General features: G+C 28.3%; 2 long non-coding RNA genes across 3 annotated transcripts in view; one reads left to right on the top strand and one right to left on the bottom strand.

The window, feature by feature from the left end:
- LOC111624391 overlaps window positions 1-16,146 on the top strand; it is a 33,009-nt gene that overhangs the window by 4,861 nt on the left and 12,002 nt on the right. The window lies entirely within an intron of this gene.
- LOC111624390 lies at window positions 13,422-15,055 on the bottom strand. 2 transcript variants are annotated; one of them, XR_002756567.1, is made up of 4 exons: window positions 14,835-15,055; window positions 14,663-14,716; window positions 13,665-13,848; window positions 13,422-13,524 (listed from the first exon to the last, which is right to left on the bottom strand). It is a non-coding gene; the product is annotated as an uncharacterized LOC111624390 (long non-coding RNA). The 2 variants fall into 2 exon arrangements; XR_002756566.1 differs by having other exon boundaries at window positions 14,663-15,055.

Here is a 16,146-nt window from a genome sequence, read left to right as displayed (position 1 = left end):
TATTATTTATAAATACGATGAGCACGAATTTTCCAAATCAATATTCTCGGGCATACGGTCATTTGTGCAACTTGACATTTAATCGAACATGTAAAAATACCCCTTAAAAGAGGCCTCTACAAAAATGAGAATTTTTTTTTATAACTGATGGACTTTGGGCCTCCTGTCATATGGGCATTAGTTTTTCATATAGTGTCGATGTACTTCCTATATATCTAACTGCTCATTAACGAGAAGAAGCGGGCACAAAAACATGGTCCAATTTTCCGAGAAGACTCGTCATAGCGATTTTACACTTAGATAACCCTGTTGGGGTTCCCGATTTTCAAACACCTCCGCCCCCTTTCCACAGATCTCCCCCAATAGCGATGATTTTTCCAAAGTCCATGATGCCATCTTATCATATTCACATCGACAGGTTGAGGTAGCCCCAGGTTGACATAACCTTTAACCCGAAGAATACGCCTCTCGTTCCTTCCATAACGAAAATCCTGGGAAAAAATCATTTAAGAGGGCGTAAGATAAGTTTTTGGGCGGAATTGACCCACGGTTAAAACAACCTTGGATAATCTTTGATCTGTTATCTGGACCACACTCGAGTCGGTAGCTTTTAAGAATATTTTAAAATATATTACTTACAGTGGCTCTAGGTTAAAATCATTTAAGACGGGTATTGAAAAATTGTAATTTTTCTATACGATAATTATTGTCTCTCCAAAACAAAAAAGAAAAAAAACAAACAATAGGCACTCGTGAGCCTTTCAATGGATAATGTCTTGTTGGAAAGAAATATAAATTACGTATATTCTACTATCACGCGTGATGCAACGTGAACGTTTGCTATTAATTCGGTTATAAACATGTCTTTCTTGACGGTGACCCAACTATTTATAACCCATTAGATCTCTGTAGGACGCCCAACACTTCAGATTTTCTTCTCTGATTCCGTATTCAGGAACATAAGGATCGTTTTAAACTTCGTCGTGTAAAATTATAAAATATAAGCTATTATTTTGTAAGTTATAAGGCTGAAAACTATTAACTTAATCCTTTGATAACACATTTATTGAAAGAGGAAAAAATCTTCAATTATAAAAATATATATTAATAAATTTAATAAGTTGTCTAAATTTATTTATTTATTCGATAACGTGATCAAATATTTTCATTATTAACATTCTATTGTTATCTTCTTTTTTTTTTCCTATAAACATTTTAGATTTCTATGAATTATAAGCAGGCTTACTTCGAGGAAGCCGTCACATAAAGAGTCAAATTGATATTCTTGTAACATAAGAATAGCCTTTAGTAGCTTTTAAAGTGTATAGAATATCTCTTGTACATTCGATATCTACAAGGTAAAAGATATTGTTCTTAATAAAAAATGGATTAAGTCATCCTTCATAACAGCATCTTACGTCACACTGTCATCTTGTAAAAACATTTACATTCTCCAATGCATCCTAAACAGCCTCACCTTACACGCATACCTTGACGTACAGATATGTCAAGGGTATTTGTAGAATTTCTATGAACCTTCCAGGGAATATTTACAGTTGCTTTAATAATATTATGTCGATATTTTAAAATGTTTATACGTAAATAAACAACAGTAAAAATATTAAAATTATTGCATCATTTGATTATTTCATGACAATATTAAAAATGCTATCGAAATAGTTTAAGGTATTTTATAAATTTTGTTAATAAGCTTAAGGGTTGGCATAAGGGCAAACACTTTAGACAACATGGACGTTGCGCCTACGTGTTTTGACCCCAACTTCCCACGCTTTTTGACAAAAAGCCAACATTAAAGACGAACGACTATCGCTAGTTGCAGCTTATGACAAGTTGCAGCACTTTGGCGACTACTAGACGCGTTCTTTCCCATCAAAATATCGTGGAAGTGCAAACAATAATTCAAACATCTCCTGTCATATCTTAAAGAATTTCTAACAACCAGGAAGTCGTTTGTAGGTTCCAGTCGTTTCTTTTCTATTCGATTATCCAAAAACAATCAGATTTTTTTTATAAACAAGGAAAATATAATTATTACTTAACAATATCAGCATTACACGTAAATCGACGAAGTACGAGATACAAGAAGTGTCCCAAATTACGTTTTGTTTTTCTTTGTCTGAAGTACTGTACACCTGTGAACCAAATTGTAAACTGAATTCAGAACAAGATACGTTTCGTTTTAAATAATTTTTCTAAACTTTATATGTAAATAAATAATTTAAATAAGACGGCAATTAAGTCTTTACAACGATTAATTGACTTTCAGCCATTTTGTATAGCCTCTAGGGGTTTGTATCTCGAATTCGAGCTGTTCAAAAAGAAATTATGAAATATATTTAATAAAATAATTCTAAATTAGCATACTTTAATGAATTTCGTATCATTAATATTAATGAATTTTTAAAAAATATTCGTAGAAACCTTTACGATTTTAATTTTAACTTTTATTGAAAATATAATTAATTGTTCGAGTCTAATTTTTTCCCTTTATTAAGTCATTTAAATGCCTTCATTTATTCTATAATTTATATTGGGATAAAGATATCTCTTGGTTTAATAAAAGCCTAATCCTTTATTCAAAGTCAGAAGCATAGACATAATTACGACAAGGAATATTCAAAGTAGCCATTGTTCTACTTTGATTTATAATTAAGGACAACGTGTTTTACTCTTCTTATTGCCTAATTATCTATATTAATATAACTCACGACGTGGATAATATAATAATTTCTTAATTTAGATCTGTGGTCGAAAGGTTGATTATAAATTTAAACTTGGAGAGAATTCATTGTTTTACAAATTATATGAGTAATTGTAAAAAAGAAAACAAAACTATTGTATAAATTTCAAGATTTCGAATTTTTAAAATTAAGAAAAGAATTATTATTTAATATTTAATTATGTTTACAGGAACTTAGTATTTTGACTTTTAATTCAGTTTCTATTTTGACATTTTACATACAGTATATATAGATAGAGGATAACCTAACAGTCATAAATTACTGTATTATTCAAATACAAAATGATATCCTTCTTGTTTAATAAACAAAATTACAACTCTGATTTTCACAAATATATTATATATATTTGAATAANCGCGTATAAATAATTTATAAGTAAATCTAGTATACGAGATATATACTGGACTGTAAATAAAATTTGAATATATAGATATATATATTTCTAAAGCTACACTTTTGATGTATTTTTTTTAAATAAAAAAGTATAAGTAAAGCTTGAAAACTTTTCACAAAGAATAACTCACAGAATCTTAAAGTTCAAAAGAGCCCTTCAGTTCTTTTGTAACTGAAGTACCCCTTTCAAAACTATCTCCTTTTATATGTTATTTTAAATTTTTAGCCTGCGTAAAAAATAAAATATTTGTGCATGAAGTGATTCGAAAATGTAAAAAAAATGTCTTTAAATTTAGTAAAAAAAATATATAATTCTGAAGATCTCGTTTTTTAAAGGAAGGAAACTCTTACAAATCCAATTAAAACTCAAAATGTTGACGGAGAAAATGCAAAAAAATTCGATAATAAAATGAATTAAAATTGGGAATATTTTTAAGTATTAAAATTGGACACACAACATTATCATTTCTTGGAAATTTATCGCCCACGAAAACTACCAGTTGCGACATAAATGAATTATAATTGAATAGTAAAAATTGATGAAGCCATCCACTTTATTAAATTAAAAAAAAAGATACTAAAACTTTTTCGATCGAAAAAAAGTGCTATCACTTTAATGAACTGATAAATCTCGGTATCCTATATTTTAAAAGAATGTCAGGACATAAATAAAACGAAATAAAAAAAAAACACTCGAGGTTACGTAAGATAACGTTGTAGTGTATAAAGAATGTCTAATATAGAAAGTCCGGTAGAGGACATAATATAGTTTATCAAAATATCTTACAAGACGAAAACAAAGAGGTCCTTTGTTGTCGTTTCAAAACATTAAGCTCAATATAGATAATATACTTCATAAAGCACAATTCTCGGTAAGATAAAATAAAGCGAACGTCCTTCGTTTTTCATATCTACATCCTGGTGCATCCATTGTGGCCTTTATTCTTTCATATAACTGATATATATTATATATATATTTATTTATTACCAATTAAAATTTCTCCTTGTTACATTGTTAAATAATTTCATTTAAACACATATTTCTAATAAAATCGATTTGATTTATTACACACTATTTAAAGTATTCGTTCCTATTTTTTTTAACTTATTATAAACTAGTTCTATTTAAAAAAAAAGGGATAATTATGTTATTAATATTAGAGTTTAACAATAGATGTTATTATTATTATTATTATTATTTACTGTTATTTGGGTGTATTTTACGTAAAGGACGTTAAAGATTTATAAATCGTGTAAAAAAACAAAATAGGAATCAGAAAAAGTTGTCCAGCCTGTTTTACCTTTGTCACCATGGCCTACTTTTAACATTTATTTATTAATTCACTTATCAATTTTTGAAATGTATGATTAAAAGAATTCCTCCTTTCTGTCTGAAAACAAAATAAAAAAAAAATTTTTNCCTTGGCCAAATTGATATCTGGATATACACGTGAATATCTAGCAATAATAAAAAAAATATATATATATATATACTTTTTTAGTTCGACGAAGGACGTACTGGAGGTCGTGACTGACTGAGTTGACTTTTTGACCTTTCATCAACATTTTCTAATGGTTAAACGTGCTTATTAAGTTTCGGTTTCGTTAAAATATTGTCAGTCAAACTATATTATATTTAGTCTATACACGTAACGTAATATTATTTATTTTTATAAGCGTGACGTTACAATAATTTATTAATTTTTTTAAGTTTTTATTAAGATATCCAATTTGTGCCCAATTAAATAATGCAGGAAAGAAAAAAAATAATAATAATAAAATACTTTGAGGATTTAATTTAAAATTAAGAGAACGTAATCAATTTTAATAAATTCTTTTTTGTAATTATCGAAAATTAACATTAAAAAATTGCATAATTTTTTTTTTATCAAGTAACAACTTAAGATTTTAGATTGAGTATATTTATAAAAGAAAGAAAAAAAAACTAAATCGATAAAGTAAATTTCAATTAAAAGAACGATAATAATTTTATCATAATCCATAATAAACGTACCAGGTTGGTAATTTCCTTACCGATATTTTCATCCTTTTACTTTATTATTCTTATCTCTTAAGATAAAAACAGGTTATTTGTCGGAATATCCTTTTTAAAATTCTACCCCCTGCTGTGATATAGATTCTATTTTGATTATTAAAATCAATTTTGTAATTAGTTAAATCAGAAAAACGATTATCGATTATCACCGGTACGAAAAGATGTCCAATAAGATACAGTCGACCCCCCTATAACACTGTTGATAATTCCGTTTTATATGAATTCCATGTTGTACGAGTCACTTAGATTTTACAAATACGTCAGCCGTTCACAGCCCGGCACACGTATTTGTAAAATCTAAGTGACTCGTACAACATGGAATTCATATAAAACGGAATTATCAACAGTGTTATAGGGGGGTCGACTGTATCTTATTGGACATCTTTTCGTACCGGTGATAATCGATAATCGTTTTTCTGATTTAACTAATTACAAAATTGATTTTAATAATCAAAATAGAATCTATATCACAGCAGGGGGTAGAATTTTAAAAAGGATATTCCGACAAATAACCTGTTTTTATCTTAAGAGATAAGAATAATAAAGTAAAAGGATGAAAATATCGGTAAGGAAATTACCAACCTGGTACGTTTATTATGGATTATGATAAAATTATTATCGTTCTTTTAATTGAAATTTACTTTATCGATTTAGTTTTTTTTTCTTTCTTTTATAAATATACTCAATCTAAAATCTTAAGTTGTTACTTGATTAAAAAAAATTATGCAATTTTTTAATGTTAATTTTCGATAATTACAAAAAAGAATTTATTAAAATTGATTACGTTCTCTTAATTTTAAATTAAATCCTCAAAGTATTTTATTATTATTATTTTTTTTCTTTCCTGCATTATTTAATTGGGCACAAATTGGATATCTTAATAAAAACTTAAAAAAATTAATAAATTATTGTAACGTCACGCTTATAAAAATAAATAATATTACGTTACGTGTATAGACTAAATATAATATAGTTTGACTGACAATATTTTAACGAAACCGAAACTTAATAAGCACGTTTAACCATTAGAAAATGTTGATGAAAGGTCAAAAAGTCAACTCAGTCAGTCACGACCTCCAGTACGTCCTTCGTCGAACTAAAAAAGTATATATATATATATATTTTTTTTATTATTGCTAGATATTCACGTGTATATCCAGATATCAATTTGGCCAAGGTCCTCTCAGTAGGGGGTTTGATGTAGGTCACACCTGTTGAACTTTCCCCTTCTGATAAAAGTGTCAACTCTACCGTTCGTGTTACTAACCAACTAAATTTAGTGACTAAAGGAATGTAAAAATTGAGTTTATATTTTATTATTATATAATACAGGTAGTTGTGATATGTATATATATATATATATATATATATATTTTGTTTGTGGAATACCGGTTTTAAATATATCATTCTTTTATGGTGTGTGATGTGATTTTATTTTATAGTCTTATCGTAATAATCACGGTAACAGTTAAATTGATATTAAAAAAAAATGGCTTCTAATCAGGAAAAGTATATACTTATTTATTTATTTTATAAGTGAGTTTAGTACTTAAACAATTTTATCTTCGTCAATTGTCGCGTATAAATAATTTATAAGTAAATCTAGTATACGAGATATATACTGGACTGTAAATAAAATTTGAATATATAGATATATATATTTCTAAAGCTACACTTTTGATGTATTTTTTTTAAATAAAAAAGTATAAGTAAAGCTTGAAAACTTTTCACAAAGAATAACTCACAGAATCTTAAAGTTCAAAAGAGCCCTTCAGTTCTTTTGTAACTGAAGTACCCCTTTCAAAACTATCTCCTTTTATATGTTATTTTAAATTTTTAGCCTGCGTAAAAAATAAAATATTTGTGCATGAAGTGATTCGAAAATGTAAAAAAAATGTCTTTAAATTTAGTAAAAAAAATATATAATTCTGAAGATCTCGTTTTTTAAAGGAAGGAAACTCTTACAAATCCAATTAAAACTCAAAATGTTGACGGAGAAAATGCAAAAAAATTCGATAATAAAATGAATTAAAATTGGGAATATTTTTAAGTATTAAAATTGGACACACAACATTATCATTTCTTGGAAATTTATCGCCCACGAAAACTACCAGTTGCGACATAAATGAATATATATATAAAAAAGTAAATTATGCACTCTAATTTATGCTCATAATTTTCGTATATATTAAATTATCCACTTTATAAATTAAATATCTTACGTAAAAATATGTTATTTTAATATTCGACTATTAGGTAAATATAGACTTAAGTAAATTCTCTGAGTTAATTAAAAATTATTAAACATAATAATTATTTTTTTAATAGATAAAAGTATCATTAGTATGTCATTAAATGATTATAATCTCGTTTGGATGTAGTATTATAAATTCTGCTGATATTATCAGTTTATTATCTAAGTATTGCATTATTATTATTAAATTATTCCCATCATCAACCTCACGTCTTGTCAAATACTAAGCTCATTATGCTGCTAGTGAATATACTGACAACATGTCAGTGCATCATTTTGTTTTTCTCAATCTGCCTTTCACTAACTTGACAAGCGTGAGAACATGATGCAACTTAATAAAACTTCCAAGGAACTTATTAATAATTATGAAAATTTTATTAACTTCCCCTCCCCCTTTCTCTCTTTATTATAAAAACTAAAATTTACTATTTATTTATTTAATATAGGATAGCCAATATTATAGGTCTATATGAAGTAAGAAGGTAGAAATTAGGTTATAAGTCCTGGAAAAATTTTATTAAAGATCTATGATTTGCATAATAATTTCGAGGAATGTTTAATAAGTGATTTTATTAAAAGTTAAAGGAATTTATTTAAAGTTTAAAACTATTTAAAGGGGACTTTTTAGAATTTAATTTAAATAAGTTTTAATGGTAGACATAACTTAAATTATGCTAAAAATACGTTATGAAGAACCCCTTTTAGAGTTTGTTTGCGGCAGAAAGAATGTGTTATTAAGAGGAAGATAGTTGAACAGTCGAGAATAATAACAAGACAATGATAGTCTTATTTCAATTATTTATTTATATATCGCGGAAATATTTTAATCTATCAATAAATAAAACTTTCAACGAAATAAAAATTAATAAGAAAAAATATATATAAAATGCGATTTATTATGAGTAAAATATATATATTTTCTTTTTATTATAATTATTATTCGTTATTAAAAATGGTGTTATCCGACATGACATCAATTTGTCGTGTGTCACAGTTTCATCAATTGCCGCCGGTGTCACTACTTGAATGAAGTATGACCCTACGTAAGGTACAACTTAATAAGGTGCAACAACTGTGGGCCCAGAAGCGGAGGAGTTACCCAGGTGTGAACATAAACAGAACCAATGGTAATTGGATACGAGAAACGTTAATAGTTGATTAATGGGCGAACAGAGGGGAAAGATTATCTCACTAAACTGAATATTCATGTTGTATGTAGTAGATAGTGGTATCATTCATTTTGTGGTTGGTTGACTTGAATTTTTGATATATAGGAAACATTACCTCTATAAATCAAATTAATACAGAGGTGTAACTAATTACAGGCGTACTGCTTTAATATTAATATTATTTGCAACAAGGATACTACTAAGAAGTGTCCTGCAGCAATTGTTCTCGTGAAATTAGTATAGATTCTCTTCCCAATGATATAATATGCAGAAGCATTATGTGAACCTTCGTCTATGACCTTCCTAATAGATTCCATACAACGCTATTAATTAATTCAAAGCGATGTAGTTCTATCAAGAATCGCCCAAATTATAATTTTTCGCTCAAGTTCTATAATGTGTAATATCATACTTAAAATATCAAATTATACATATAATTTATCAAGAATTTTAAAAAATTGTACATAATAACAAACCATTTACTGATGCAGAACTTACAGTTTAATGAAAGTCTACCGAATATTAATAAAATTACAATGCAAATTAATAGAATATTAACTGAGACAGAGTGTTAAATACAGTGCTAGAAGCTACTGTAAATAGAAGTAGAGGTGAGTTAATTATGAAACTGCAAAAATGCAGCAGCTCTGTCAACAGTGCAATCATTCTAGGCACGTCAGAGCCTTACAAAAATTAATAGGTCGGTCGTGATTTCCTGCCGATGTCGATGCGACATGTCTCATTAATCATGACAAAAACATCATTGGAATGTTAACGGATAGACATTCGGGTAGAGACACAATTAAGTTAACCTTATCGTTTGCTAAATTTACAATTCAATTACACCCCTCCCTTTCAATATGGATTCTGTTATCATTTATAAGATACCATCTCTAGTTTTGAAAGCAGATAAAAAATCTTGAGTTATTTACTAGCTTTTTTGATTGTTAAAAAGAAAAATTTTTTTTTACTGTTATAAATCTTCCATTAAATAAAATTTATTAATAATAATAATTGAGAAGAAAAATTAATTTAGAAAAAATCATTTTTTAAAGGTAAAGTCAACACTTCTTTCAAAGGTGACGACTTTTCTAGGTCGCACTTTGATTTATTTATATTCTTCCCAGAGAATTCTAACTATTGTTTTGGTTTTTTTACATTATTTTATTACATACAGATTTTTTTTTCTACATATGTAGCATCATAATCTTTTAATTATAAATAAGATACAAGCCTGAATACATATATTAATCGATTATACAAAGCTCTTTTCGAGGTATTTATCTCTATTTAATTTACGGATATAACTTTACCTTTTAAGGAGCTAGAGAATATCCTGTTGGTTCCATTACTAGGCATAAAAAATATTTAGTTATTCGAATGTATACCGTGTATCAGTTAAGACCACCTACTGATAAATCTCTTAACTGGTTTGCGATTTTAATTCCAAAGATGAAAAATCTTGATCATCCTCAAAACGGACATTGCAGTGTCTTCTTGCATTTAATGCGATACGACGTCTATGTAAATAATATCCTCTAATATAAATGTCAGGTAAGTGAAGAATAATGAAAACATGTTTTCGAAATTTTTCAAATTGTTGTCATAGAAGTGACAGTAAAATCGCACGCGGTTCTTTACTGGTAAAAATATAAAAAGTTTTATTCTGCTATTTAAATTACACTGATAAACAACAGATTAACGGCAATTTCAAACGAAAAGAAGAGGAAGAATTCGAGTTATACTTTTAAAAATCTATTCGTTCTTCTAGAGAATTAGCATGAAATCATCATGAAATTTAAGAAACAATATTTCCCTTGTTTAATATATAACATACAGAATACATATTAATACACGTTACATTACATACATACTTAACCTTATGAGACTATGCTGTATACATACATTCAAAATATAGACTATATATATGTGCGTGTAGTTACGTTATCTCGATAGAATAATAATAATATGCAATTTTCGAAACCATGTGTATTCTAATCATAATACTATAATAACATTATATTGTATCTATGTATGCAGTAATAATATCTTTAAAAAAAAACTATGCAGTTGGATCATACATAATCCGGAATATCTCGTTAAAATGCCACGCAGTTTTTAAAAATGACCTGTCACATTTGACATTCGATCATTCGATAAAGGAATTACTCAACAGATTAATTTTGAGTTTTTCACGGATATAAAAAATAGAATAAATAATTAACAATTATATAAGTAGGTAAAGAAAGTTTAATTTACGAAACAAGTGCTATTTGATCATCATTTCTCAATAACTTCAATTAATGAAGAAAGTACGAACAGAGAAAGAGTATAATCTGTAAAGAAATTATTTCTCGTCAGATCGTTACTAATTTTAAACCGATTTTTTCACAAATGGAATTAAAAACCGACTACATCTATCACAATCCGTTATAGGTAATTACACTCTAGACAACGAAAATTGGAAGGAAATGAGTTCTCTTCTAATCAGTGATCGTCATCAAAGGATTCAAGTGTTTAATTCCCATCCAGTCGTTCGTAGCACTTGCATTTGATGGAGCACGCATTACCCCTCTCAATCTTGAAGAAGAAAAAAAAAACATTATTGCTAATAAAAGGGGCAAAGAAGGCGTTTAAAAAATGAACAGGGATGCTTAAATTATTCCCCACAGCTAAAATCCGTACAATGTAAGGGCGTGGTATCTCTAAGATTGTTTGTTGCCAAAGCTGTCTTGTGTGTGCATCATCTTTTTTTCCTCTGTTACTCGCGTGTGATGGGAGAGGCCAAAGGGGGTAAGCAATACTGTTCTAGTAATCGATTGCAGCACACCCCCTTTTATCCACTATTAACACGGATAAGGGGGCGTAATTGTAAGGGGCGTTTACGAGCTATTCCTCAAGGTTCTAATATATCGACAATTACTTTTAAATTTTGTGATCGTCTCTTCAAACTCTAACGATACGTATCGCTTATATGGTTTGAAGGTATCATTTTTTACCCGCTATGTGTATTTAGTGATGTGCTGAACTAATTTGTTCTTTGATGGCTTCTCAATCTCAAAAGAAATACCATCCGTATTCTGTTCCTGTTAGTTTAACTAATAGAAAATTATTATCCTATTTATAATACAGAAGCTATGCATAGAATAGAAATTTAGAACTTTATACCATGTACTGTACACTGATACATCACTACTTCATATAATTACCTGGTATTTTCCTTTACAAATGCATGATATTTCTAGTTCTCATATTGATTTTATCCGAAATTTATATATTGATCATATTTTTCTTCGTAAAGCAGAATTATTATCGTAGCATCCACGGATAGAAATAATATTGGCATAGAATGTCGTTACATGTTTAAAGTTTTACTTATTAAAGAGCATGCAGGGACTTCAACTAACTCGTACCTATTCTCTCGCTAATAAAGCATAACATATTTGTCATATAAATTGAGCTTGATTATACAGCAAATTACTTATTTTAATAGCCATTTTTCAAGAGCTGAAATCCTATAAATTTCGATCTTGTGTTATTGATGTGCTTCTTGTTATTTTGTGTCGAACGATTGAGTAGCGTGACCAGCACCAATATCCAGTATAAGACTCTAGGTAATGCATAAATTCACAGATAACATCTACCAACGACAAGCAGTAGCTAAAATTTTCTAATCAACCTTCAGGTTACATGATATCTATTGAGGTTTTCACTCACATGCAACATTTGAGGTGTCAATGAATTAATACTTCAACATTGATCTTCTGATTTCATTCTACTACTTCATTCGCAGTAATTATTAAGAAACTTCTTGTTTTCTTCTTGAATAAGCACGAGTGTTTCATCATAATCCATTGGAGCACAATTTTTTTATATAACTCTTGTAATTTCTACAATTAATAACGCATTTAAATGAATTTTTCTACAATTAAATTTGTGGAATGTGGAATCAAAATTCATTTTCATTCGTATTAATATCTAGAGCATGATTACTCTTGATTTTGTATGTAAAGGTTCGAAACTATGTCATTCTCTTGATCGTAAAGTAGAAAATTTATGTTTAAAGAGTGGCATTTAGGTCACACTCATCATCTGAACCAGATAACAGATGCATTTTTCCTCTTTTTTTTTTTCATTGTGTGAATGTTATACCTCTTTAAATTCCTAAACAAGTACGCTTTTTTTTCGGTACGTGCAATCACATTTTTTTTTTGTAAGTCATTAAATATTTTTTATTGTAAAATCGAGTTTAGAAATTCATGTTCACACGTGTAACTGATACAATTAAGTGACTTTTGAGCCATTCTGTATTTCAATTGATCCCAAATAATACTAATATTTTCTATCTAACAACTCGGAGTAATTATTTTTATGAAAGTTTATATAAAAAATCAGATAACCTTATGAAACTAGAGATGTTTATGAAGTTATCGATCAGTTCTATAAGGACAGGGAAAAAGTTTTCTTAGGACATGGCAACTTTAGTGAGTAATGTTGACATTTCCCTGAAATAATTCTATTATAATAACAGAACAAACAACAATAATTTTACTTTATCTGACAACTCGCTTTGTATACGCTTGTTAAGTTTGTTTGATGTTTTATTTTTACACGTTACAGAATTATGTCAAGTACTCTCAAGAAGACATAGATCCTAGCTAGATCAGCTTAAACTGGAACAAATATTTTTAATCTTATTCAATAGAATATAAATATTATCAATTTACCAAGAAACAATTTACTCTATGAGAAAAATATTAATTTTAATATTTAAAATTTATTAACCCATCAAGTGATTGATTTCCATTAAAAATATAATAAATCTTGTCCAAAAAAATTGTTAAACAACCACATAAATCTCAAAGTGAATCATTGGAGATATTTTATAAACTAAAAAGAAAGAAAAAAAAATGTTAATGTATCACAGATTATCGGCTCAGCATGCAAAGTGTATGAATTGGGAACATAAAAATAAATAATTAAGTGCAATAGCATAAAAGACAATATTGATAATTTAAGAAGAAATACACCTGTAGTATCTACTTGTTACTTTTATAGAGTCGTAGTTCATGGAAATGGTTAATAAGTTCGTCAACGGGTGGTACACGTAACAGAAGAAACCATCTCTTATGCGAGAAAAACCACAGGTTACCATCTGACTTATATAGAACTGCATGGGGTAGATAAAAATCAGCGGGTAGTCCAACGCGGAATCTGTATAAAGGAATAGTTAGTAAAAATTTATATTAAAAAGAAAAAGTGCATTTACAGGTATGTGTTCATAAAAAAAAAAATGCTTATTTTATAGCCTCTAATGTCAATATAGAACTGTTTAAATGCCAGATAGGTTTAAAGTAGATAACAGAAGGAAATTTAAAGTTTGTGATATACGAGATTTTAACTTCATACTTTTAAATATTAAATACTTAGTTTAATGAATTATTTTATATTGATGTTTTGTTACGGTGCTTGCTTTCATCTAAATTAAAAAGTCAAATTTATGATAATAATTGCAGGACACACTTGGCCTAGTCACTCGCACCCTCAAAGGTTTGTTATGAGTCGTGTGCTCAATGTATCATCTAAATCTTCCCTTTTAAGGCTTGGATATATAAATTTTTGTTTTTTGTTTGCCCACCTTATGGCCTTGTTTATCTCTTTAGAATTGTTAAATTCAAGGATAATTTTATTAAATTTTACGACTAAATGAAAATGTTTTTAAATAAAATTTCTATTTAATTTGGTTGTAATTAAAAAATGATTAAACTCGATAATTTTATAGTAAAGATTTAGATGAATGCGAAACTTCATTGTGACCTTGCTATATCGAACACGTCAGGGATGTTGAAGGATATCGAATGTTTATTCAAAAAGTTGTAAACTATTACGATTGGAACTTACCAGGTTTAGTATTCAATACGTAACAGAATTTACATAGTTTGTGAAGCATTTATAACATAAATTATTAGGTATAAATATCGAAAAGTATGCAAATTACGCTTCACATTATAAAAGTTAAGAGACTGACCTATTATTTTGTAGTCTTCGAGAACATTCTTCATCCTAAATCATCAGCTGCATTCTAAAACATAGCAATTGTCTCGTTAAATTTGTTTAAATAGAGAAAAAATACTTAAAATTCTTCTCAGTGTACATAACAATCTCAAATTCTATCAGTATTTATAAAAACAATACGTAACTTTTCAGAAGAAGCATGTTTAAACACGTAAAAGAAATTCGAAAATTTTTGGTTACACGTTAACGGGGTCAACAGCACGAAGGAGGAGCGATAGTAGAAAAGTTTCTAAATAGCCATATAATGTTTGACTAAGCTATAAACACCAAATAAAGAAATAACAGATTGCCAAATAAATTACATTTTGGTACAGCAAATGGTGTTATTTACTACTCATGGGGTCGCCTGTCATTTCTTTCAGAGTGCACGCGTCATGTGATCGAGTGACTGTACCCCTCCTCTTCCAAGACGTGCGGTGGGTTGGATACTTAACAAGGTGTGTCGTTATTTCATATGTCGTATGTCCACCTGAAAACCAATACCTCAATCCGTGTTACAAATTGGATTAGGAGAGTAGGTGTGGTGTAACTCTGTGTAGCGTTAAACTTCAAATACTCATACGTGCACATAAAAATATAGGAATTAATTTAGTTTTATCTTGTTTACTCTTATGTTTTAATTATTTTAAATATATACCATGTTGTATTCATACTACTTTTTATAAGAATTAACTAAACTCATTTGTATTAACATTACTTATGGCTAAACACACGATTGTTTTCCGTTTCCTGCACTCGTGACAATGAATCGATTGCAGAATGTTCGTGAATTGTTAACTTTACATAGGCTATATTATTACGTAGAGTTTCGTGTGGAAAGTTTAACAATTAAAAAGTTTTCTATGAAACAAAAAAAAATTGTGTTACTACACGAAACAAAAGATTTTATATACATGTGTACAATATACATTCAATATACATATTATTAATTTGCTAATAGAAATATATAATATATTTTTTATATTATAAATTATTTGATGAAAATATAATTTAAAAAAATATATAAAAATATTATACATAGAAACGTAAGTGTGTAATATTTTTGTACATTTATATGTGTGATACAGCTTTCCTCATGAATTGTTTAAAACCGTAAGGGGTGAGAGGTCAAAAAGTAAACGTCAGAGGCCTTACTAAGCATTTAAAAATTGATTAATTTAGAATTTAATTTCATATTTTAAGCGAAATTTTCCTTAACGACACTTAGGCACGTCCACGTATACAATGTTGGATACGAACGCTTGATGATTATTAAATAAGTGATATTTGAAACTTAAATAAAGTGAAATTACTAGAGAAATTTAAAGAAAATTTTGGTTAAAAGAATAATCCTTCCACCCCGTAGAAACATTAAAGTTCAGACGGAAGGCGGCACTATTCACCTGCTTTGCCGCCATTGTGTCGAGGGTGATGTGATGGGACTGGGCTAAACTCATA

Source organism: Centruroides sculpturatus, unplaced genomic scaffold, assembly GCF_000671375.1.
Source record: "Centruroides sculpturatus isolate CEXI.00-Female unplaced genomic scaffold, Cexi_2.0 scaffold405, whole genome shotgun sequence".
Lineage (NCBI taxonomy): Eukaryota > Metazoa > Arthropoda > Arachnida > Scorpiones > Buthidae > Centruroides > Centruroides sculpturatus.
The sequence above is the reverse complement of the archived record's forward strand: the minus strand, read 5'-3'. Positions and strand labels throughout refer to the sequence as shown.